Genomic DNA, 26,253 nt, shown 5'->3' with positions numbered 1-26,253 from the left:
TTGAGATTTATGTTGTTATGTATTAAAATATTACTTTACCATTTATGAAGCAATTTTTTTTTGCAGAGTACACATTCTTCTTCTTAGATAAATACATATGTTAAATGTAATAAATAGATATTTTGTGAAGGAAGGTGTCTTTAGCAATTGACCAATCGGCCTTTATAAAATGTGTGGTCCAGTCAAAGTCTAAGTGTAGAAAGGGTGATGGGTGGGAGCTATGCTTTCCGAATAAGGTGAGCTTCCAGAATCTGTGGTCAAAGATCATAAAAATAAGGTTATACAATAAGTTGTATATTACAAACGTGGGCACTCTCTGCAATGGCTTCCACTGAGTCCCAACTCCTGATATCCACACCCATTTGAATTCCCCAAGCCTTGAGCGCAAGCTAGATCTCATGACTCAGTTTTAATGAATAGACTATAGCAAAGTGAGAGGATATGGCTTTTAAGATTAGGTTTGCAAAAAGCCTGTGGCTTCAGTGTTGTGTGCTGAATATCGCTCTCTTGCTCGTTTTCACGGGTGGAAACTACCTTCCATGTCATAAGGTGTGGCTATAAAGAGATCCATGAGTCAAAGAACGGAAAGAGGCCTCTGGCCAACTGACCAAGTAGAGACAACCACATGAATGAGCTGTGAAGTGAATCTCTCTCCATGAAGACTTCTAAGGAGACAGCTGCCCCGGGGGAAATGCAAATGATATCAGGCCCATGCATAGAATAAGATATGCCTGTTGAATAAAAGTAGTGCTAAGGGTCCTTTGCACATGAGTCTTTTGATGAAGCAATGGAGTGTCTGGATCACCTTGCCTGTCTGAGTTTTGGGTTTCTTTTAGTGTGATGCCTTCTTATGAGCAATAATATGAAATCCAAATATCTTTATACCCTGTGCTAGTTCCAAGAGGTCCATTCACACATCTTTCTCCCTTAATCCTTCTTTTCACCAATTTTCTAATCTTTTACTTTCCAACTAATTAACCACTACCTATGTATCAATGTGTACCCAAACTTCAAGCCATGTCCCTTTCCTATCAAGGCCAATAAATTCTATACATTGCTATGATTTTCTTTCTTAGTATTGTTTGCAGTCACCACTGGGTATAGATAGTGACCATCCATTTGTGGCCAATATCACACGTGATGTGAATTCATCTCTCAATCGGGCTCGTGTGTTTTCTTCCTCTGTTAAGTAGAATTCCCCATAAGCTGCAAGTATGAATTGAGGGAAAGTGGATGAAGAGTTAGAAGCAGGTACCATGGAGAAGTCTGAGCCACCCGCTCAGGGTTTAAAGATATTTGCATTTTATATCATCACTCATAAGAAGGTATCACACTAAAAGAGACCCAATAGGATACCTTTCTTTAAGTTTATTTATTTATTTTGAAAGAGCGAGAGTGAGAGAGAGGGAGAAGAGAGAGAGAGAGGCAAAGAGAGGGAGAGAAAGAATCTCAGCATTGTCAGCGCAGAGCCGGATGCAAGGCTTGAACTCATGAACTGAGAGATTATGACCTGAGCTGAAACCAAGAGTCGGACGGACACTTAACCGACTGAGCCACCCAGGCGCCCCCTGTAGGATACTTTTACTTTGCAGGCCTTTTCGGGACCAGTCTCTACCTAAACCTGGGGAGACAGGGAAGTACTCAGCTACTAGAAACAGAGCATATTGGGATCTTTATAAGGTAACCACCCAATAGAATTATAGAATTATAGTATTCCACTGAGGGACACAGCCAAGTGGAGCAAATCAGCAGTTAAGTACCCAGGGTAGTAGACATTTTAACCTCTTTCCTTCTTTATTCCTGATCTCCTGCTACAATCCTATGGGATAAACCCAACAGGAAGCCAGAAAATACTAGAAGCTGATGATGAGCCCAATAAAGGTCAGCTTCCTAGGGCACAGAGCCAACTGGAAAATAGTGGAGAGTAAATCCAAAGGAGTAAGCAAAAATGTCCAGAATACTTACTATGGTGTCATTTTTCACACATTCATTCCAGCACTTCTTTTGTCCTTAAATTTTGGGTTGTGTTTTTTTTTTAAACAGGATATGGAAGGATTTTTGTGTTGTTTCAATTTATTTGTTGATTGACTCGTTTTTACAATCCGATTCTATTACCTCCTTTTTGTAAAAGCATATTTAATATGTTTTCATCCGTATAAGATGACTGATTTTATCATTTTGCCTTGTGTTTGATTGCATACAACCAGAAGCTGTTTATAGTGACTTAATCAAGTGGGGCGTTGGCTTTTCCTGTGTAACAACAAGACTGTCAGAGATAGACATTCCAGGACAGGTATAGCTGCTTGAATAAGTCACGAAGGCGAGGACACTTGGGGGTCCTCGTTCACCCTTCCTCACATGTGACTCAGCCTCACAGATGCAAAATACCTGCTTTATTTGCAGGCATCATTTCTCCATTAGGCAACCAGAGAATAGTGGCTGGGATGGAAATGGGGGATAGAAGGAAAGTACATGCCAATGGATGAGGCTATATATATAAATATTTTTTTTATAAAACAACATATCCAAAACGATTTCTCATTCACCTTTTCAGGTCACTGGACCTATCACCGCAAGTAGATTAAAAAAAAAAAAAAATGTTGTGTCAGCATTTCACAATGGGTACATTGCCCCTGGGGATTTAAAAAATACAGATTCTCATATTATGGATTTGGGGTTAACATAAAGCTGTATTAACTGCATGTCATACTTGGATATATTCCTTTTTTTAAAAGGTTTTATTTATTTTTGAGAGACCTGAGAGGGAGATGGAGCACAAGCAGGAGAGGGACAGAGAGAGGGAGACAAGAGTCTGAAGCAGGCCCCAGGCTCGGAGCTGTCAGCCCGGAGCCCGACGCGGGGCTTGAACCCATGAACCGTGAGATCATGACCTGAGCCGAAGTTGGACATTTAACCCACTGAGCCACCCAGGCGCCCCAGAAGTTTTCCCTTTTTATTTTAAGTTCTCTATATATCAAGCTGCTCCTCTTTTTTGTTCTTTCTCCTTTTCTGTTGGATTGATTGCGTTCCTTCATTCTCATTTTCCTGTACAAGTGTGGGAGTTCAGTATTCAATTTCTGTTCTTTTCAAAGCTACTCCTAAATATCTAACATGCATACTCTATTTAGGGAGGTCCCCAAGTAATCATTAGCTCTGTTTTTCTTATGATGTGATAAACTCTAAATATTTTCACTCTGGTAAACTGAAATTTGAAGTACATCTTATAACAATTATTTTGCAAAGATCTTTCACACCAGGCGTTCCCGGGAAGAACTCTGTGGGCACAAGCTTGTCTAGGTTGGCTTGGTCAAAGTAGGAGAACTTTGGACTTCCATAATGGCCAGCGGTTGGACTAAGGACAATTTCCCAGGCAGGAAATTTTAATTTCCCACTGGTGTCAAAGTGAGTAGTTGCATGTGCATGATTTTCTTCTGAACCTGTCTAGATATAGGCCAGGGAGGAAAGGAGTCAGTAGCTAAACACCAAAAATGGCGCTACACTCTATCATTACTATTTACATTTCAGTGTTTTATTTCTCATTCATTCCTGAATGACAATCAACTGATTATGGCTTACTAACGAGGAAATTACTTTTCCTGAATATTTTAGATAGCATTCCAATATTTTGTAACTTCAACTATTGCTGTTGAGAATTCTGCTGCTTATTAGGTACTCTGTTTTTTTTCCTAGTTACTCTTAATCATTCTTTGTATATTTAGTATTCTGCATGCAATTTGACAAAACTGTGTCAATTAAAGGATTGCTTTGTATTTATGGGCTCGAATGCATGATCCATCAATTCTGGCAATTTCTAAGCTTCTATCACATTGACTATCCTACTATCTATTCTGTCCTTTCTATCCTGCAGGAATCAAATAAAATATATGCAGTACCTTATTAGTTTTTAATAATATAATTTATTAAAAAATCATAATTCATTAATTTTAATAAATTCATTTGACATAAATTATTTCCCAGAACCAAAAAATGTCAGAAATTAAAAATTAAATTTTTGAGGCAAAATGATAGAACAAGCCTCGACCAAAGCTAGGAGAATAAGTTGGAAATCTCAGGAATCCAGGGAAAATACACCATTGTGATTGAATTTGTAGTAGAAAATAAAGTCCCATACAATCCCCAATCAGGGGAATTATTCAAATAGCATGAATCTCATCATAATGGGTATTAGAGGATTTGTTTTTCATAAAGACATTGAAGTGTCATCATGTATTCCGGAAAGGCCACCGAAGTTGGACTAGTGCTGTGGGGATAAGTCTTTGATCCATGAACTCAAAGCATATTTTATAAAAACTTGTGCCTACCAAAGCATTTCCTCAGGTTCACAGAGTTCAGTGAGAACGTGTGGTTCATAACCATTCTATGTCTCATCACACCTGGGGGATATTGCCCAGTCTTAGAGTTATTCACAACTCATCAGGACTGGATGTGACTTAGAAGAAGAGAATGCAGGAATCAGGAGGAAAGATGAGGCGGGGGAAGGTTAGCCTAGCACTAGAGGCAAATAGAGTAAGCAAATGTGATGCCAAGGCATCTCACTGTCACTAAAGGGTAACTCCTCCTTTTCCTCACACTTTCCCTGCCAAGCACAACCCCTGTCCAAGAGGGGATTCATTTCAAGTGATATGCTCGGAGAACTTTCTTCTTGGAATTGTCTTCTAATAAATATATTAAAAGGACGCTCTTCATTTGTCAATAGCATTCAGAGTGTAGGACAAATGAGTTATGTCACATAAAAATCTCAACTAAATAAATCCAGTATCCGGGAATTAACTGTCTATATACTTGGAGATAAAGGCATCAACATTTGCCCTCTGGGTCCAATGAACCCGTTTTCATTCTTTATACTTTATTTTATTAATTTTATATGAGTACGAATTAAAAAATAATGAAAATTGTGATAAAAATTTAATCATGGCAAACTCAAAATTTAGATCCCTGGGTTGCAATTTATATGTAACCTAATGGACAATGTCTTCTGAATGCAAGTAACCACTCATCAATTGTCATGTATGGATCTGGAATATACCCATCTTGTTAATACTAGTATGAAATTCCAAATATGTCAATTCTAGCTTATCACTACCAGTGATTCTGAAATTGCACCATCAAAATCCAATACCTTAATAATTTTTGAAACCTGGGATGGCTAATAATAATTCTGAAGAGAAGAGCACCGTCCTTTTTGCTATGGTGCTACCGTTCGGGGCTTTTTTCTTTTATTTATAAGCATCATTTAGAATGATTTATCCCATAACTTTTTATATCCACATCATTTATTTTCTTCCAACCACCTTTATTTCGTCACTTGTCTTCATCATTTGTCCACTTCTGAAGAATATCAAGTAAATTTTGGTACATAAACATAATGAAGAATACAAAATTTCTCTGACATGTCTTTCTAACAAACTGGGATGGGCCAGGATCTTGTCAGAAAATGGAAGCGCTTCCTGTAAAATGACTAAATTGTTATGAACATCATATTTCCTCTCTTCCTTCAGTATACATTATCTATTTATATATTCCTAAGTTTGAGACAATTCATCTAGGATACTGTCCCCTGAAAATGCATCTGATATTTCATCTATGCAATCAAGTTTGCTATCCTTATTATAGTTTCAAGTGCTGCTATTCGCTTTCATTTTCTGATTTTTCTGATACTTGTGACCTGTCTACTCTGCCTTTTTTTCACTTTGCCATCATCAATGAAGAATGAAGAATTCAATCTCAGTTGCGTTAAATAAAATTTAAAAATAGTCTATAAAGATAGCACCTCCAGCCTTGTATACATTTTCGAAAATGCAAAACTCTGGGAAGTGAAATAAGAAAATAAAATGGTAATGCAATAGGTATAGTTTATTGTACTTTTGAATCATGTTTTAAACCAGGGATAGGCACATTTTTGCTGTAAATGGCCAGACGGTAAATATTTTAGCTTTGTGAACGACACACTCTATGTCATCTTGTCTCAACTTTGCCTTTGTATTGTGAAAGCAGGTATAGGTGATACACAATACATGTGCTTGGAGGCGATCCCATAAATCTTTATTTATAAAATCAGGAGACAGCCTAGATTTGGCCCCTCAGTTGCAGTGTACCGCCCCTGCTTAAAGATTCCCTGGTCCCCTTGTTTCCCTATTATTTCAGTCTATTTTAGCCTAGCTGGGAATAATTTCTATGCAGCAATAAATATCTGACATGATTAGGAAACAAAATAGCAAACACAGAAATACAGCCTGTAGGATATAGAAAACTAAGGTCACTGAGATTCTCTAATCTAAGATTTCTAAAATAGCTCAATGATTCAACATAAGAATTGCAAAACAGAATTATTATGTAGGAAATTAGTAATTTTATTTTTAGCATTGGAATGATACACTGTAAGTAAGAATAAAATGGTAAAGTACCAATTCTTACAAATGCTTTTAACGGTACAAAAAACTCATAAGCTAAAAGGTCAGTGGCTGATGGTCGGCTGAAGATCTTTTGAATTAGAAATCAGTGAAGGCCCTGAACTGGGGTAAAAACACGGACCCTTTCATCACCTTCTTCTCAAAATTGTTACCCGATGACAAGGATCAGTGACGGTTAACCATAAAAAACGAAAAGGATTATGCGAGGGTGAACACAAATAGGAACACTGTGAGGTAGCAATTAAGCTTTGCGTTAGGAGCCAGATTAAAAAAAGGAATTTTATAAACCTCAAATATGTTTATAAACCTCAAATACATTCCTCTAGAAGAGGAATCTAGACTAGTAAGTCTAAGAATCTTGAGGGGGTACTATACTGATCCACTTTTAGGAGGAATCCCCGCTTCCCATAAAAAGGGCCATAAATTTCTCTGGAAGAAAACGTGGCCACTACAAGCCCTCAGGACACACACCAAGACCGATCATATTTAAGCATACCAGCAAAATGTGGTGTACAAGGAAATAAGCCACGATGGATGAGGGCAAGTAGAAACAAAAAATAGAAACATCATCCCAATAACTTTAGATCCTTAAGATGTCGGTAGATAGATGTTATACTTGATATACAGCTGTACCTTGAACAACATGGGATTGAACTGCAGAGGTCCACTTACACGGGGATTTTTTTTTCAGTAAGTACAGTACAAGGCTGTAAGTGTATTTTCTCTTCCTTATGATTTTCTTAAAAGTTTTTTCCCTAGCTTACTTTCCCGGAAGAATGCGGTATACAATACATAGAACACACAAAATATGTGTTCATCGGCTGTTCATGTTATCAGTGAGGCTTTCAGTCAGCAGGAGGCTATGAGTAGTTAAGTTTTGGGGGAGTCAAAAGTTACATATAGAATTTAGACTGCATGGGGGTCAGTCCCCCTAACACCATGTTGTTCAAGGGTCAACTGTATAAAAGTACAAAATGCTTACAGAATAAAAAAAAAAGTAACATCATAAAAGCACAAGAGTTGTTACGTAATAGACCATCAACATGATCAGAAAAATTTGAAAAAGAACTCTCTATGTGATCGAATATGTATATCCGTCTAAACTGAATAACAAAGTCTAGTTAATTTTTCATCGTAATTCTTCTCTCTCAAAAGTCATCTATTATTTTCCATTGTACCATCATACCTGCTTCTGGGTGGCCATCATCTCTCATCTGGACTTCTGTAATGTCTTCCAAACTGACCTTCTTATATCAGTTCTTGTCTCTTCACCCTCATTTGCTACAACTAGAGGATTTTTATTTTTAAATGTATATCTAGTCATGGCCTGCGTTCTATTATGTCACAATTGCCTTGACCGCCACCTGCTAAGTTTTGTCTCCCCACCGCCATGTTCTCATGTCCATCAGCCACATCATTGGCCGTCTTTTTTACTTGCTGTCATTTTCTGTTATCTCCTCCCTCTCTTTCTCCAGGTAACTCTACTTTTTCCTTCCTGTGTCAGCTAATCACCGTGTCCTCATGGAAGTATCCTCTGCTTTGCTCGCTGGGATTTTCCCATGATGATATAAAATTATAGCACTTGTATTCCTACTTGATAGTACTTCTAAAGAGTGTAACTGTGTATTTATCTGAGTGACTCTTTTATTAATGTCTGTCTCTCTTCCCAAACGTAGACCCCACTGGGAAAGGATGCAAGGAGCTTTTTTTGACCTATTATGAGCACCTACCGTAATGTGTGTCACATTGTGGTTTTAAGCATGTATTTGCCAAGACAAATGATTGAATAATTAGACTTTATGTGATGAAAACATAATTGATCCAAGAAAATGCTACTATAGTTACTGACATACGCATATTAGTTTGTTAAATGAGGGTGATCAGTGTGGCGTGCCATGATCATAAAAATAAACAAAATGGAACAGAGTAAATGGATTCCACATTCATTATTTTTTATTATGGATAACACAAGAAGCATCATTTGTCATTGAAAACTAAGTGGGTGTTAAATAAACAGATATTTACATAACCAATTTGCATTTTTTAAGTGAGTACATTTAATTCCCATACATATGGCTATAAGAGAGAAAAGGAACACTCATTACTTTTGACAATAATTTAATCCCGCAGAATTTATCCTAAGGAAATTATCTCAGCTTTCCTTAACATGACTTTGGCCTTGTCCATCTGTCTGTCCTCAGCTGTCACTCGGCTCCCAGATGCTCCTACAGTTATAACAACACGACATTTGTCTGAGTTCACTGTAAGCTCCATCTTGCCTCTAGTTCTGATCCCATAGCTGCTTTTTAAGATGATTTTAACTTTCAGGAGTTTTAGCTTTACAATAAATTTTAGGGGCGCCTGGGTGGCTCAGTCAGTTGAGCGTCCGACTTCAGCTCAGGTCATGATCTCACAGTTCACGAGTTCGAGTCCCGCGTCCAGCTCTGTGCTGATGGCTTGGAGTCTGGAGCCCGCTTCGGAATCCGTGACTCCCTCTTTCTCTGCCCCTCCCCTGCTCGTGCCCTGTCTCTTCCTATCTCTCAAAAAGTAAATAAATGTTAACAAAAAATAAAATTGAGAGAAAGGTACAGAGATTTCCAGTGTAACCCTTGTCTCTATTCATCAGTAGCCTCCCCCATCATCAACATCACACACTAGAGTGGTATATATATTTTTTCACCAAGAATGAATCTGCATTGGCACATCATAATTACTCAAAATCCATACCCGAAGTTCATTATGTACGCTCTTGGCATTGTACATTCTACAGGGTGGACAAGTGCACAAGGACATGCGTCCATCATTATAATAGCATACACAGTGTTTTCACTACCCTAAAACCCTCTGTGCTTTGCTAACACATCTTTCTCCGCTGACGCTCCCCTGCAACCACCGATCTTTTCACTGTCTCCGTAGTTTTGCCTTTTCCGGAACATCATAAAGGAAAAATCACACATCATGGCGTCTTTCCAGATTAACTTCTTTCACTTGATCATGCGGACTTACGGTTTCTCCATGCCTTTTCGTGGGGTGATGGCTCATTTCTTTTCAGTGATGAAATATAGCTGCTTTTTTATTTGCCTGAAATCTTAGCGTTCCCTTTCTCTTTCACCTTCGTTCTCCTCATAACCTGACACCTACTCTACTCATTCTTCAATACTTATAACGTGTATTTTCCTTTATTTTAAATTATCTGCCTCCCTTTCTAAACTGTAAATTCCATAAGGGGACTAAGAGTGTCTGTCCTTCCACCATAACACTACAGTGCTTGTCACAGAGCTAGACTAACATAAAAGCTTAGTAAATATGTGAAAGCAAAGGACTCAAGAGTATGACATTATTTCATTTTTTTATAGTTGCAAAATATGGAGGTAAGCGTCCAGTACATAAACGTTTTATTAAATGTTTGTTTATTTATTTATTTTGATGACAGAGACAGAGAGAACACGAGTGGGGGGAAGGGCACAGAGAGACAGGGAGACAGAGAATCCAAAGCAGGCTCCACACTGTCAGCGCAGAGCCCCACGTGGGCTTGAATTCACAAACCTGAGCTCAAGTCAAGAGTCAGCTGCTTTACTGACTGAGCCACCCACGTGCCCCCAGCACATAAATGTTTGTACGTATATTTAGTAGAATACTATATTATAAAAATTTTAACTATCTAACAGGCCTCAAATGATAATGAAATGATATAATAGTGGTGAGTAGGATGAAAACTACACTGTACACAAATTATTTGGAAATGGCATGGAGCAAGATGTTTAAACTTTGCAAGAGGACTGGGCAAGAGGACTGGGAAAGTTGGAGTGATTTTCAACATTTAGCATCACAATGTATTAAATATGTGTATGCTACTTACTTGGCACCAATAAATAAAGCAAAAATTGGTTGATAGATAACAAAGAGCCTTCCCATGGGTTTCTGGTTTAGATTTTTTCAAGTAAAGAAAAACTCTCTTTGCTGAATGCACAGTACTAAGACACTCGTTAATCCAATCAAAACATTATTCAGAATGCAAACACATGAATATGACTTCTGGTTGCAGTGGCCAGTGCTGAATTCAGTCACTTTGTCTCCTTGAAGTGATCACGCAGACACTATAAATATAAGCTAAGTGGGTTGTTTTCTTGGCACATGTATACCTGCGTTTACCATTTACCTATGTAACAGCGTGTCATAGTGAGACTCTATCTCGTTTGTGCACTACAGGAATAATGGAAGATAGTGTTAACTTGTTACCTACAAATATACATGGACACGAATATACACATAAACGTAGAAACGCAAATAACGCGTATTGGATGTATATTAATACATTCTCAGACATCAGGTTAACACGAGAGAACACGCTTCCACCCGAAAGTCTTTAAAATGCTGAGTGTGTGTGTGTGTGTGTGTGAGAGTGTGTGTCTGCATCTTTGAAGAAAATGAACCTATAATAGTCATGAGAGCGGGTAAAAACAAAAAAAAAAGAAAGAAAGTGCTATCAAGAGAAAAGATTTAAACTTTTTTGTGGTTTAATTAAACAAAAATCCATTGTCTGAGAAAAAGCACATCCAAAGGCTCATATAATCAAAGAAATGCTGCAGAGCTTGAAGTAGGTCTGGCCTGAGTAGTAATCCCAGGATGAGGAGTATGGGAGATGGCAATCTCAGAGCAAGCGGGTCTGGGGCAGCACTATACGGATCATTAACCTGGGTAACACATTTTTCTCATGGATCTCTTACCTCTACCGCACCGAATAGGCAGCAACGGAGGCATTTATCCAGAATGTAAGGTACTGAGGAGGAGTCTTGGTCATTCAGGAAAAGCAGAGCCTCAGACAGCGTGTAAGTACCCAGAAGGAGGAAGGAGTCCCACCCCCCAAACAAATACAGCAGGTACTGACAACGTTTCCTTAGGTCTCTTGATTGATTGCTTTTAGAGAACAGGTAAACACACGTTTTAAACAGGAAGGTGGGTTGATAAAGGGACATCGCTAAAAATCACAAAATAATGTCAGACTACGCCAACACCTGAAGGTGCCAAGAGCAAATAGAGGACATGTTGAAATGAAACACAACTTGTGAAGATCCAAGAGGCTAGTATGGTCATTAGCATAAAATAGAAAGACCTGGAATTCTGCTTCCGCTTAAGATATAGGCCACAGCCTCCAGTCTGTCCCGAGATGATAACTAGATAAAACAAGTAACTTTAAAAAATATACACATATATACAGATACATATACACATATATAGATACATACATATACATACACATATACATAGATATATACATATACATATACATAACCCTTCAGATATCTGAAGAAACAAATATTCTAAAGAAACTAAATTTTATAGTGTGAAGTGTTCTTTTAGATGAGCAGAAATCAACTTTCCTCCCTGAGGCATGTGTTGAGTATAAAAATAGGCAAGGAAAGCACTAGGCTTGTCGTAGACAAAGGGACTCTTCGTGGAGGAGGAAAAACCTATTGCGGCGTTAAGGGCCATGTACGCTGTTGGGACAGATTGGGATTTTTGATAAATCCCGAACATTCAGCTGCCAGATGACACCAAAGGATTTTCTTTAAGTCACGGTTAGTGTGAGAAATGGGGTCTTGGATGAAAAGGTAGAGAGAGAAAGCCCACATTTCTTCAGCGCAAAAGGAAAAGCCTTCTAGCATAGAGGACAAGCCTGTGATTGACACAGGATGGGTCTTCCATTCCTGAATGCAACCTAGCCCTAACCCAGATAATGTAATCCAAATGCTCTTCCGTTCACCCCACGGATTCTGATAAGTAGCATTATTACTATGCCACAACGACCAGTACACGGTCAGGAAAACGGGAGAAGAAATAAAGCAGCCGAAACAAGCAAAGTGGCATAAATATTTAAAAAGCAGGAAGAAGGGAGCCTCGGTGGGTCAGTTGGTTAAGCGTCTGGCTTCAGCTCAGGTCACGATCTCGCAGCACACAAGTTCGAGCCCCGCGTCGGGCTCTGTGCTGACAGCTCAGAGTCTGGAGCCTGCTTTGGATTCTGTGTCTCCCTCTCTCTGTGTCCCTCCCTCACCCGCGCTCTGCCTCTCTCTCTCTCTCTCTCAAAAACAAATAAGCATTACAAAAATAAATAAACATCTAAAAAAATAAAAAGTAGAAAGAAAATAAGGGCATGCTACATTTAACAGAACAACAGGAAGAATAACAGGTGGCTATTTCTAAAAATTTTTTTAATGTTTATTTTTGAGAGAGAGAGAGCATAAGTAGGGGAGGGGCAGAAAGAGAGGGAGACACAGAATCCGAGGCAGGCTCCAGGCTCCGAGCTGTCAGCACAGAGCCCAATGTAGGGCTCAAACTCACAAGCCACGAGATCATGACCTGAGCCGAAGTCGGAGGCTTAACCAACTGAGCTACCCAGGCGCCCCAACAGGTGGCTATTTCTATGAAGCCATGAAAACCAGAAGACAATGAAATGCACATGGACGGGGTTTACTCCCACACTTTAAAATGACAATTAATAAATAAAAATAAATGAACGAATGATTGAGTGAATGAATGAATGGATGAATGGAGAAAGAAAGAAAGTAGAGAACATATTAATGGAGAAAGATGCACAGAGTGAGACATTGAGAAATCTGCAGTTAGCTTTGAGTGTTCAGCCAAGTACTGATCAGGGCATGCAGGGTCTGGAGGAAAGTTCTGGAAGCCATAGCATCACATGAGAGGATCAGAGGCAGCAGTACCACGTGCTCATGCAGCCAGGGCAATGACTCTCCCCAGGCAGGTGGGAAGCCTCACGATTCCTGGGCGTAGAGTCATGCTTCACGAAAAAGTTAGAGGTGAACCAAACTCAGGTCTGGTCTCACCTAAAATACCTTAAAATCAAGGTATGAAAAGATCAAACCATCTCTCTGCCCAGGGACTCCGTGGCCTCATCAGCTTCAGGCCCAGCAGCCTAACCAGAGAGACAGAGAGAGGGAGAAATTAAAAAGAAGGAGGGGGAGCGGAGGAAGAAGGAGAAAGAGTAGAAAAGAAGGAAAAAAGACATACTTTAAAATAAAAATATACATAATTAAGAAAATTAGTATAAAATAAATAGAATAGAATAGAATAGAATAGAATAGAATAGAATAGAATAGAATGGAATGGAAAAGAGAACATGCGAAACTTTGTTGGACTCTGGGCGGGGAAGCTTCCTGGCACGGTCGGCTGGAGTTGGCTGGTGAGTCAGCAGCAGCTACACGGGTCCTTGTTCCAGCCTGTGAGCTGCCCACACTGGGTGTGGGGATGACCGCATGCCCAGCCCTCCCAGAGTTTACGCGGTGGCAACTACAAATTTTTGGTTTCCCCCTCCCACTGGCTGTTGGCATCTTAAACGTCCAGGAGCTCGAAGCCTGTATCTACAGAGCAATGAATGTCCCGGGGGCCCCTTGGGAGCAGCCTTTGGCCACCTTGTGAAGGACAATTGAAAATTTCAAGCTCCCAGGAGGATCATATTGGTTTTGAAAGTCTGCTGTGTTGCTGTCGTGCCCTGAACTCCTCTGTGGAACTCTCTGCCTTTCTGAGCCACAGCTTCCCTTAGCTTCACTCCGTGCCAACTGTGCGCGCAGCCTGGGCCACAGCTCTGAGAAGAGCCCCCTTCAACCTGTGTGCTCCTCATGGGACATCCTCCTGGTGAGGCTCGGGGTGGCGGGGGCAGGGGAGAGCAACGCTTCTGCCCCTAGCTGCCCCTGTATGGGACTTACCCACCCTCGGAAGGCAGGGAGGCCTTGCCAGATGAAAAGCTGTCCTGCTGGGCCTGTGCTGTCCACCCAGGTCTGACGTGATCACCTGTGCCCCCTGGGTTACAACTCCATCAACTTCCAGCAGCCTATTGATGCCAGGTATGCCTTGGGCACCACGAAATTTGATGTGATTAAGGGAAAGCCACTTTGCATCATGCGTTCCCCCTCTTCGCGAAAATCTGCTCTGAGGAATGTCTTCAGCGAGAACGTGGACAAATCTCTAGGAAACAAGGCAATGCATGATACTTTTTCTGCCTTTGGAAACATTTTGTCCTGCAAGGTGGTGTGTGATGAGAAAGGCTCTCACGGTTATGCCTTTGTCCACTTGGACACCTAAAAGGCTACTGACAAGGCCTTGGCTCCTCTGCGACTATGAAGTGCTTGCGAGCAGGTTCAAGTCTCCCAAGGGTGGGAAGCTGAGCTGGGAGCCCAAGCCAAGGAAGGAATGCACCAATGCTTACATCAAAAACTTTAAGGAGGAGGTGAATGGCGAGAGTCCGAAAGAGCTATTCGTCCAATTTGGCGAGACCTTAAGCGTCAAGGTGGTGAGAAATCCCAGTGGGAAATCCAAATGCTTTGACTCTGTGAGCTGTGAAAAGCATGAAGGTGCCAATAAAGGCCTGGAAGAGATGAATGGAAAAGAAAAGTCATATTTCTAGCCCCTTCACAGGAAAAAAAAAAAAAGCGAATGACAGGTTGAGTTAAAAATGGAGATTTGGACAGCAGAAACTAGTCAATTCATCGGTATCGGGAAGTGAACCTCTACACTAAAGAACTTGGGTAACTCCATTGATGATGGGAAGTCAAGGGAACAGCTTTCTCCTTTGGGATCACTCACCTGGGCTAAGGTAACGCTGGAGGAGGGGGAAAGCACAGGGTTTGGCTACATGTGTTTCTCCTCCCCTGAAGAGGCAGTCAAAGTAGTCACTGACATGAATGGAGGCATGGTGGCTCCAAGCCGCCATATGCTGCCCTGGCCCCCGGGAAGGAAGAGAGAAAGGCTCAGCTGACCGATGAGGCCTAAACTATACTGGTAACGAGGTAGGAGACCTTACGGCTTCCGAGGAATATCACGCACTCTACGCCAGCCTGGGCCTTGTCCAACCCTTCTACCATCTGGCTCCAACTGGTAACGCCCCAGCCTCTGGTGGCCTCCGTACTGCCACCCAGAGGGTCGGTGTTCCCGCAGCTGACGTGCAGAACATAGTGCCTCATGCTTCTCTCGCTGCTCCTACCCTACAAATATGCTCCCAGTGTCTGCAGCCCTCACATTGTCTGTCGTCCAGCCTCTGCAGGCACCCCCAGCCCACATTCCACGTGAAGGTGCTAAAGGCACCTCCATGCTGGCCACAGTGCCTCCCCAGGAACAAAAGCAGTTGCTGGGTGTTCTGCTCATCCAACCAATGAATCCAGACTGACTGGAAAGACTACAGGACTGACAAATCTGGGCTGCTACACATGCCGCAGTCTACTGAATCCCTCCACTCTAAGAGGGGCCATGCTGTGGCTTTTCAACACATTCCTCATGCCAAGAGAGATGGTTCCCATTTCCATTGCTGCCTCTTCGACAAGGAAGAAAAAATTCAAGCACGAAATAACCCCTTATGGAATTCAACTCACGATTTGGAGATTTCCTAGCTCATCCTATGGACCTCAATACTGAGAACAACAAATTACAAATTTAGTAGGTCATTGTATATCAAAAGGTCAATTATGAAGTGCCGAGAAATTTTCCATTAAAGAATATATTCTCTGGGTTCTGCTATTGCCCAGACAGTGTTCACGATTTTTTCCTATTGTGGGCTTGGATTTTTCCCTCCAGAAATTGGTTTTGTTTAATGTACCTAAGTCTTAAGTTTCTCAATTTAAAAACTTCGTAAAAAAAGATCAAGCCAGTTCCAAGTAATTTAAATGTATCTCAAATAAAACTGAAAGGTATGGATGGGAATAATATAATATTCAGTACCATGAGAAAACATTCACAATATCTAGAATTCTATCAATGATTACCAGAGAGGAAAAAAAAAATCAAAATATGTCCCTTAATGAGGAGAAAAAAAATCCCTACTCATCCAGAATTGACAGTAATTAACGAAGACATTAAATCGGTTACTATAACTCTATTGCACGTGTTCAAACTTTTAGTAGATGTGGAATAAAAAAGACCCAAATCAAACTTCTAGAGCTAAACCTACAATATTTCCGGATGGATTAACAGCTGATTAGATATACAGAAGGTGAAATTAGTGAAGACAATGCAATAAAAATGATCAAATTGAAACATGGAAAGAAAAAACTTCACAGAGTATCATTGACCTTGGATCCAATTTCAACCAACCTAATCTATGGTATTCAAAGTTTCCAAAAGAGATGTTTACAAACTACTTTAAGATATAATTGCCTGAAATTCTCTAAATTTATGAAAACTATAAACCACAGATGTGAGATGCTCAATGCAGCTTTTTAATCAAATCGATAAAAACCTGTGATAAATGGAAAATTTTATAAACAGCCAAGGAACAAAGATAATTACAAGTTATATACAGTAGAACAAAGGTAAGAATGTGCGCAAATTAATAAAAGGAAACCTTTAAAAAAATGAAGTCAGGATGCCAGCAGGGGGAGCTCTAATGCTCTGCCCCTTGAGGTCGCTTGCAGACCCAAAAGGAAGATATACCTTGTAAGTCCACACTACTTGATTTTCTACTTTACTACCCCAGCAGGAGGGAGAAAGACTGAAACATACTCTAACTTATAAATAAGTCTCAACACATCTTAAAAGTAACCAACTTACACTGAGGTTTTACTCCAAATTCTAAAAAATATAATTAAATCGGAAATCAATAATGAGGGGTGCCTGGGGGGTGCAGTCAGTTAAGCCTCCAACTCTTGGTTTCAGCTCAGGTCATGATCTCACAGTGTGTGGGTTGAAGCCCACATTGAACTCTGCCTTGATGGTGTGGAACGTGCTTGAGATTATCTCTCTTCCCTCTCTCTCTGTTCCTCCTCCCCTCTGTCTCTCTCTCAAAAATAATTAATAAACATTAGAAAAAAGAGAAATCAAAATGAAAAGATATCTGGAGAATCCCCAATTATATGGAAAACACAATATAGTTTCATCCTAGTGAAAATAGGAAAAAATATCAGAGTTTGTGGGATGCTGACAATGGTACTTAGTGGATTATAGCAGTTAAACACACACATTAAAAAGAAGAAAGCATTAAACTCAGTGATCCCCAACTGTCGTCTTATGTCACTAGAAAAAGAAAAGCAAGTACAATAAAAATACGCAACTGGAGGGAAATATTAAAAATCACAGTAGAAACCAATGAAATAGAAAATAAATAAAAATCAGTAAACCCAAAAGCTAGTTCTTTGAGAATACACAAAAAATTGATAAGCCTTTACAGCACTGGTTATGGAAAAAAAGAACAGATGACACAAATGACTAATATCAGGAATAAGAGAGATGACATTGGTCTAGCTGTTTAATAAAAAAGAGAAATTATGAATAACTTTATGCCCATAAACTTAAGAATCTCAATAAAATGGATGATTTCTTTGCAGTACCGAACCTACCAATGCTCATTCAAGAAGTGCATAATCTAGACAGTTCTAACGTTATTACAGAAACTGAAGTTGTCGTTCAGTTCTTTCTTATAAAGAAATTCCAGGTTCATATGGCTTTACTGGTGAATTGTAACAATAATTTAAAGAAACAATAATGGTAATTCTCCATTAAATCTTACAGAAAATTGAACTGGAAGGAATACTTTAGATTTCATTCTATGAAAACAGTACCCTCATCACAAAACTTGTCAGTCACCATAAGAAAACTCACCAATATCCCTCATTAACATAGGTGAAAAAATTCTAAACCAAATTTTATGAAGGAAAACCCAGCAATACTATGTCAAACACATATAAACAAGCATGAACAAGTGGGATTTACCCCAAGACTGCACAGTAGGCTCTACGTGAAAAAAAAGAAAAAAATCAATCAATATAAGTCAAAATATTAACAAATTAGTAAAGAGCTGTTGAAAGGTTTCAATAGAAGAAAAAAAAAAGAATACTTGACAAATCCAACATCCACTGGTGATAAAAGTCTTAGTATATTACAAATAGAAGGGAAATTCCTTAACCTTAGAAGTGGGATAGAGAGAGGTAGGGAACAAGGCATGACATCATACTTAATGGTGAAAGATCAAATGTTTACTTATTTGGATCATAATTGAGCCAAGGATATCTAGGCTCATTATATTGGTGGTTCTAACCTGTACAATGGAGCAAGGGAGAAAAATGCATCTCTATTGGTATGGGATTAAAACTGTCTTTGTTCACAGATGACATGATTGCCAATGGAAAATGTCATGGAATCTATCAAAATTCTATTAGAACTAATAAGTTCAGCAAAGTTAAAGATATAATATCAACAGGAAAACTAGTTTTATTTACATACACTAGCTACAAATAATTAAACATTTGTCTTTTTAAACAATTAAACTTTTAAATTAAAGAAAACAATAGCTTTGGAATAGCACAAAATAATCAAGTATATAAAATAGGGATAAAAGTTAGAAAAAAGATATACAGGACCTATATTAAAACTGGGAAACATTGCTAAGATAAATTAAAATCTATATTCAAGAAACCAATTTTGTGGATTAGAAAATTAAATACTGTTAAGACTTTAATTCTTGCCAAATTCATTTATAGATTCAGTGCAATACTGATAAAAATCCCAGCAGACTTTTGTAATATTTGACAAGCAGATTCTCTCAGTTGTATGGAAATGGAAATAACCCAGAATAAAATAAACTACTCTGGAAAAAATAAAGCTGGAGAAATAACAATACCTAACCAAAGGCTTCATTTAAAAATTAAAAATATATGGCATTGGCATCATGAAAAAGAAATATAGCAAAGGAACAGAATAAAGTCTTTCATATATCCATATATGGCTAACATATATGCTTAAGAAAATTTAAACAACTCAGTGGAGAAAAAGAACTTCCAAAAAACAAAACAAAACGCTACACACACACGCACACACACACACACACTCATGGAGTAAAACCTTGGTTTGTGAGCAGCATCATTTGTTCCAGAAACATGCTTGTAATCCAAAGCACTTGTATATCAAAGTGAATTTCCCCATAAGAAAAAATGGAAACTTAGATGATTCATTCCACAACCCCAAAATATTCATACAAAAATGATTACAATACTGTAATATAGTACAAAAAAATAAAGAAAATACAAAATATAAAGAAAGATAAACAAATTAACCTACATTTACCTTTGAAAAACTTCATGACTGGTGTGAAGGAGACAAGAGAGAGGAGAGTTATTGTGTAGAATGATTTTCACTATCACCAACAGAATCACTGCTATCTGTTGACTCAATGGAATCTTCTTTTCATGCAACTGTAACAAGGAACCTATCCAATGACACTTGCTTTTGCCCCCTTTTGAGGATTTCACGGAAATGTGACATTGCGTTGTTTTAAACAGATCCATTGCTCGCACTGGTACAGCCTTATTTGGATGGTGCTTTTCTACAAAATTTTGGACTGTTTCCTACATTTACACATCTCCCTAATCTTATTTGAAGTGAGGGATTCCTCCTCTTTTTCCTCCTCCTCCTCTGCAGACTTCTTATAAAATCTTGCAATTTTGGCCACTTGCATACCTCATTCGTACTTGTCACCTTTCTTCTTAACTTCCATTGTAATCATCTCCTTCTACTTATCGCTTTCCTTTTCAACCTTTTTCTGCATGGGGGCCATTGTATGGGGCCATATGGTCCTACAGATGTTGACTACAGTACAGTATTAATAAATCTTGCATTTACTGTATTTGATATAACTGGCAATAAGGCAGCAGAGGAAAGGGTTTATATCTGCAGGCAGCCTGACCTAGAATGAAGCAAAGCATTCCTAAGCTCACTCTTGTCTGGAAAAGCAAAGGGCCGTCCATAGGTGCTTTGAAGTGACAAAAATACATTAGTGCCAGCTGTGGGCACTTTCCAACTTTGTGAAAAATCACTGATTTCTGCCAGTCACCATGGCCTGAGACTGAGCATCTGAGTGTGGGAGACTATCACTCAAATCCTGCAGAGAGATAGAGAGAGAGAGACACACAGAGAGAGAGAGAGAGAGAGAGAGAGAGAGAGAGAGACACAGAGAGAGAGAGAGAGAGAGAAGAACCATTGGCTCAGTTGTGACCATGTGACATTTGACATCATGTACTACTCATATTGCAAGACATTGCTCATTTATCAAGTTAAAATTTATTAGAGGGGCACCTGGTTGCTCAGGTCATGGTCTCGCGACTCCTGGGTTAACGCTGTGCTGACAGCTCAGAGCCTGGAGCCTGCTTTGGATTCTGTCTCCCCTTCTCTCTGCCCTTCCCCTGCTCACTCTCTCTTTCAAAATTAAATAAACAGCAAAAAATTTATTAGAAATGTTTGCTCCTCTTGTGGAACACTCGCAGAGCAAGGTGCTCACAATCCAAGGTTTTCCTGTATATGAATTTCTTGGTAAGGCAAAAGTATGGAGACAATAAAAAAGATCAGTAGTTGCCAGGGTTGTGGGGGGTGGGTAGGGTGAATAATCAGAGAACAGAGGATTTTTAGGGCAATGAAAATACTCTGTATGATATTATAATGATGGATACATGTTATGCATTTGTCCAAACCCACAAAATAAATGATGCTAAGAGTGAACCTCAAGGTAAACTATGGACTTTAAGTGATTATGGTGTGTCAGCGAAGGTTTGTTCTTGGTAACAAATGTTCCAATGTGAGTGATGTTGATAACGGAGGAGGCTATGGAATTTTGAGAGTAGGGGGTGTACTGGAAATCTCTGTATCTTCCCCTCAATCTATTGTGAACCTTAAATTAATCGGAAAAATGCAGTCTTTATTAAAAAACAGGACAAGGCACAGACTTATAAAATATGTTTGCTAAGCACTCAAAGGACTCATATTCAGAATATATAAAGAGTACTCAAAATCAAGTAATAAACACAAAAATAAAATGTGCAAAAATTTAACAAGTGCTTCATAAAAATATATGGACGGTGAGTAGGCCCCATGAGAAGATGCTCATAATGGAAAGTAGTCATAATGGAAACGCAAGATAAACTACAATGAAACGCCACAGCACATATATTAGAATGGCTAAAATCACAAAGACTGGCCATACCAATTGTTGGCAAGTATTTGGAACTTCTGTAACTTTGAAAAAAAAAAATTAACAGTTTCCTAAAAGGTTAACCTCACGGTCTTGCACTCTCAGACACAAATCCTAAAGAAATGAAAATATACGTGCATTCGAAGACTTGTATGCCAGTGTTCATAGCGGCTTTATTTGTATCATCCACAAACTCCACATCTGCTGTCTGAGGTCAGTCACTGGGCTGCTTCTGTGAACCTGCTAGGCCTGAGGGCCATTGTGACCTCCTAGCTGCTGGTGTTTCATGGCTGCCCAGTGGCCTCCATGCCCTTGGCTATGAACCAGCGTGGTCTGTGCATGCCTGCCACCATCAATCTTTCCTGTAGAAGAGAGCCACTAATGGCCTCCTTTCACCAAGGCATCACTGACGTCCTTGGGAGATGGCATGTCCTCTGGGTGTTCATGGAACTTGGCCATTCAGTCAGCTTCTGGCCTCACATTATCTCCATCCCCACCTATCTCCCTTCCCAGAGTCTCTTCCTCTCTGTCCTGTCTGCTGGGGCCACTCACTGTTTCCACTTTACCGCCTTCCTGGGCTTTTCAGATTCCCTCCAACAGTAGGATTACTGGTCCTCTGGGATCCTTGCCAGGTTACGAAGTCCCACATCCCGAGGAAGTGCCCGAAGTCCATGAATCCTGTTCAGTCAGTTTCACACGCCAGCCCGCTTGACCAAACACCCTCAGAACATCATCCTGGGAGTCGTCCCCCGGCTTCTGCCAGGAAATGCACTTCCCACATCAGGACCTGCACATCCCCAGAGAGATCATGCTGCGACCTATCCCGCCATAGGCTTCGCTGCTCACATTAGGCCCGAGATTTTAAAAATCGCCAAAAAACTTAGGAATCGAGGCAGATAATGTTTAAATACAATTTTTTAAGTGAAAACGTATGCAAAATAATCTGTTTCATAAATCGTCAACATTTTAAAAGAAGGAAGGAGTGGCTATTGCCTTAGTCCCAAATCAGCCCATCCTCCTAGCTGTGCCTCATTATTGTAGTGTTAACCTACCTCCCTGTCTCTCTCCTCTCAACAGCTATTCCAGTGAGGACTAACAGGTTAAGTGTGAACCCTCCTCACCAAGGCTGTTCAGCGCCATGCGCTGGCTTCTGGCTGGCCTCTCACTGCAATCAGCTGACCTAATGAAGGGATAGAAATACTCGCTTATAACCAAATGGAACTCCTTCCGATCTTTTGGAAGGAGTTTTTGCTACAACACATAGACACAAGCTGTGTTTTGTTTTGTTTTTAAATGCTACCAGTAGAACATTCTTCCTGAAGCAAATTCATAAATTACAGCGCGGACAGCTTGAAACATAGTAAAGGAATTTCAGGCGAGCTAGAATTTCTCTCAGTCTAAAGTGTTAAAACACTGACATGGTTGACACAGGGGCTTTCTTCACTGAGGTGACATGTGTTTTAAAGAGAAATAGATTTAGCGCAGAGCATGATCGATCTAACAGGTTTTCCAAATATTTAACTTTCTGAGCCTCAAATATTTATTATGTATGATATTTTTCAAAAGAGGAAGTTAACTCGGTATATATTTTTTGATAGAGCATTTTTGTCTTTTAAATAATAAAAGTGAGACTATTAAGAAGTTTGATTTTTAAAAATGCAGCCATCCATTACATGGAAAGCAAATACAATTTAAAAAAATTTTTTAATGTTTTTATTTATTTATTTAGTTTTGAAGGAGAGACAGAGACAGAGCATGAGCAGGGGAGGGACAGACAGAGAGGGAGGCACAGTATCCCAATTAGGCTCTAGGCTCTAAGCTGTCAGCACAGAGCCCGAGGCGGGGCTCGAACCCACGAACTGTGAGATCGTGACCTGGGCCAAAGTCGGACTCTTAACCGACTGAGCCACCCAGGTGCCCCGCAAATACGATTTTTAGCATGGGCCTGCCATATTAATTCTCTTTCTAAATGTCCCTTGGATATTTTCCTAATGGTTAATAACACCCTTTGTTCACATTTCTTCATGGGTTTTGTGTGTAAGTAATGTAACTGAGATTATAGAGATACTATATTTATTATTTGTGATATACAGTGAATGAGCAAAAAATACAGGAGGGTGTAATAAAGGTAGTAATATCTTATAGTTCATTTGACTGCAGCACCTTGTCTGTAATTCTACAACACAGAAATCTCTTTTTCTTCTTTTTAATTCTATATTATTAACAAAAGTCTTAGGGGAAATCATCTAATTTAGTTTTTAGCCCTTACAAAAGGCTACACTGGTATTCAAACCTCACATTCAAATGAAATTATGTTATTAATAGTAAAGGTGACTTGAAAGGAAATCCCATAACTCTATGGAAATGTTTACTACTATTTAAGCAGTTTCAAGTTGAAATTTTTGTGTTCACTTTGGCTTAAATTCCACATAAAGAAGTCTTTACTCAGATAATTTGTATTTAATATTTAACCTAGTTATGATGGTCTTAGTCTGAGTCTTGGTTTTTGACTAGAGGCAAAGTATCAGCCTTGCTTTTCTAATATGCCTTTTCTTAAAGGGATGTGAATGGGCCTTGATCCTTTATTAAGACATTCTAGTTCTCATACATTGTGATTTACATTACTACAAAATCTGAAGAAGTCAAAATGGATTAACTTGATAGAGACTTTTACGCAGTAGGAATCATTTGTGATATCATATAAGTGAATCAAGAAACTTGTATTGAGTCCCCAGTGAAACTTTAAAAAAAAAAGGTCCTCTTTAAAAAATGTTTCCTGTCCTTGTGTTAGGCAACATGACGATGTAGGTATCCTTATCTTCCATTGAATGTTTGAAAACTGGAACTGAGATATTCGAAATTTCTCACTTGTGATGAGCTAACAAATCAGTTAATGCAGAATTTCAATCCAGGCCTTCAAGTATGTAATTCTACTGTAAGTCAGTTATTTTTTTTTTTATCCAACAGAATGGTTTTTGGAAATCATGAAGTCTAATGTCAAATTTTATATCACATAATTGAACATTAGAAAAACTGACTTGGCTAAATACTCAAAGCAAGTTTTTGTCAGGGTGAAGAAGAAAGCCTATGTCTGCTGATTGTTATACTCATTCCTCTATGTCAAGCACCTTTCTAGATGAACTACACACAATCATTCAACACCGCACCAGGAGTGTTTGCAAGTAGCATTTCAAAGCAGGATTTCAATCCTTTAGCAAATGCTATTTCAGTGCCTGTTCCATTTCAAGTTTTGTCCTTTTCCTTGGTTTTGTTTGTGTTGTAATCACTCGGATCCCACTGACAACCTGATAATCTTGTGTTTGTTGGTGATCTAAATATAACCATCAGGAAATATTGCTTCACATTTGAATTTAATGGCTTTTGAAAAGAAAACATTTGTTTCTGTGTTTGTGTGGGGAGATTTACACCTACTTTTCTGTAATTCTGAATGAAGATGCATACACATATCAAAGTATCCTCTCTCAGTGTCTAGTTAAGAAAACTCTTAGGTATTTTCCAATCTTTACCAACAACTGTCTACTCTGGAAACTATTGGGTTTTGACCGTGGTTGTATTTTCAGTACAAAATAGCTTACAAAAAACTTTTTACAGACAAGAGGGAAAATGGTCAAGTGGAGTTTTCACATGAGAACCAATTTCCCAAACTAAATTACACTACAATGGCCCATGGATGCTAGAAGTTCTGCTTTCAAGTTGTCACATAGAGTAAAACAAAATATAAATTTAAAAAACCATGCCAGGAATACATGTTCTGTACTCTTCAGAAGCAGCTTTTGAGCTTCTACTTGGCTGAAGGAATATATTCATGCTTCCAAATATTCTACATTTTAATGGGCTTTGTGCATAGAAGCTCATTTAATCCTCACCCCGACCACACAGACGGACGTCATCATCCCCGCTTTACAGTAACCACAGTCCAGAGATATTGAGGAATTTGTCCAAGGTCACGTGACCATTGAGTGATAGAGCTGAGATTTTTCCCTCCCGGAGCTTTGTGCTAGAGTCTGTGTTTCTACCTTCTCTCCTACAATGCCCTTCCACTAAGACTGGAGGTGAGTTGTCCTAGAACTAGTCACCCAAATCAGGATCCTTCTGCGTAAAAGTGGCACTGAAATAATGACACTGGGACAAGCTGTGTACACAGAGCTTCTCCCAGGGGAACTGGACCGTGGGAGCACCTTAACCTGAACTTATTATTCAATAAAATTAATCCTTGTTTACAGCTTTCATCTTATTTTGAATATAAATGTTATGCTTGTCACCACATTGGCTTATATATCTATTGTTTCATCCACTAGATAAAACACTCTCGAGGTCAGAGAGTACTTTTATCATAACTTTACCTCCAAGACAATGATTATTTGTAGAATAAATGAATTGACATATTTATTTAGTGTCAATAGGGAACTGAATATCTGAATGGAATATCTTCCATTGCATTTCTTTACTGATCATCAGATAATTGGCAACAAAGACCAGTGGAGAGATGCCAAGGAAGGTATAGCCTGTATTTTACACAGCATCAGATGTCAAAGTAAATCAGGGAACAGAGGGTCTGAAGCCTGGGGGTTGACCATCTGACCAAATGGTTAGAGGTCTTTGTCCCTGTGTCTCTGTGTCATTTTCTACAAAATAAGGACAGCACTTATTGGTCCTGCATTGCAGTTGCTGACGGAAGACAATGAAATTCTGCATTTATATCAACTCTGTCTTGCCCTAAAGAATTGTCTGTTGATCATGACAACATGTTTCTGAAAGCTCTTCAAAACAGTGCATTATACATCTAATGAAAATGAATGGGATGATTTTATCATTAAGTTTCTTTTTTTTTTTTTTTTT

At 39.2% G+C, this 26,253-nt stretch overlaps 1 pseudogene; it reads left to right on the top strand.

Annotated features, from left to right (window-relative positions):
• The first annotated feature begins 14,186 nt into the window (after nt 1-14,186).
• On the top strand, nt 14,187-15,612 carry LOC124507944 (polyadenylate-binding protein 4-like; annotated as a pseudogene).
• Nucleotides 15,613-26,253: the final 10,641 nt, after the last annotated feature.

Source organism: Lynx rufus, unplaced genomic scaffold (genome assembly GCF_022079265.1).
Source record: "Lynx rufus isolate CCGP_SWC_20201006 ecotype Redwood Valley unplaced genomic scaffold, mLynRuf1.p SCAF_12, whole genome shotgun sequence".
Classification (NCBI taxonomy): domain Eukaryota; kingdom Metazoa; phylum Chordata; class Mammalia; order Carnivora; family Felidae; genus Lynx; species Lynx rufus.
This window is presented reverse-complemented; position numbering and strand designations above follow the sequence as displayed.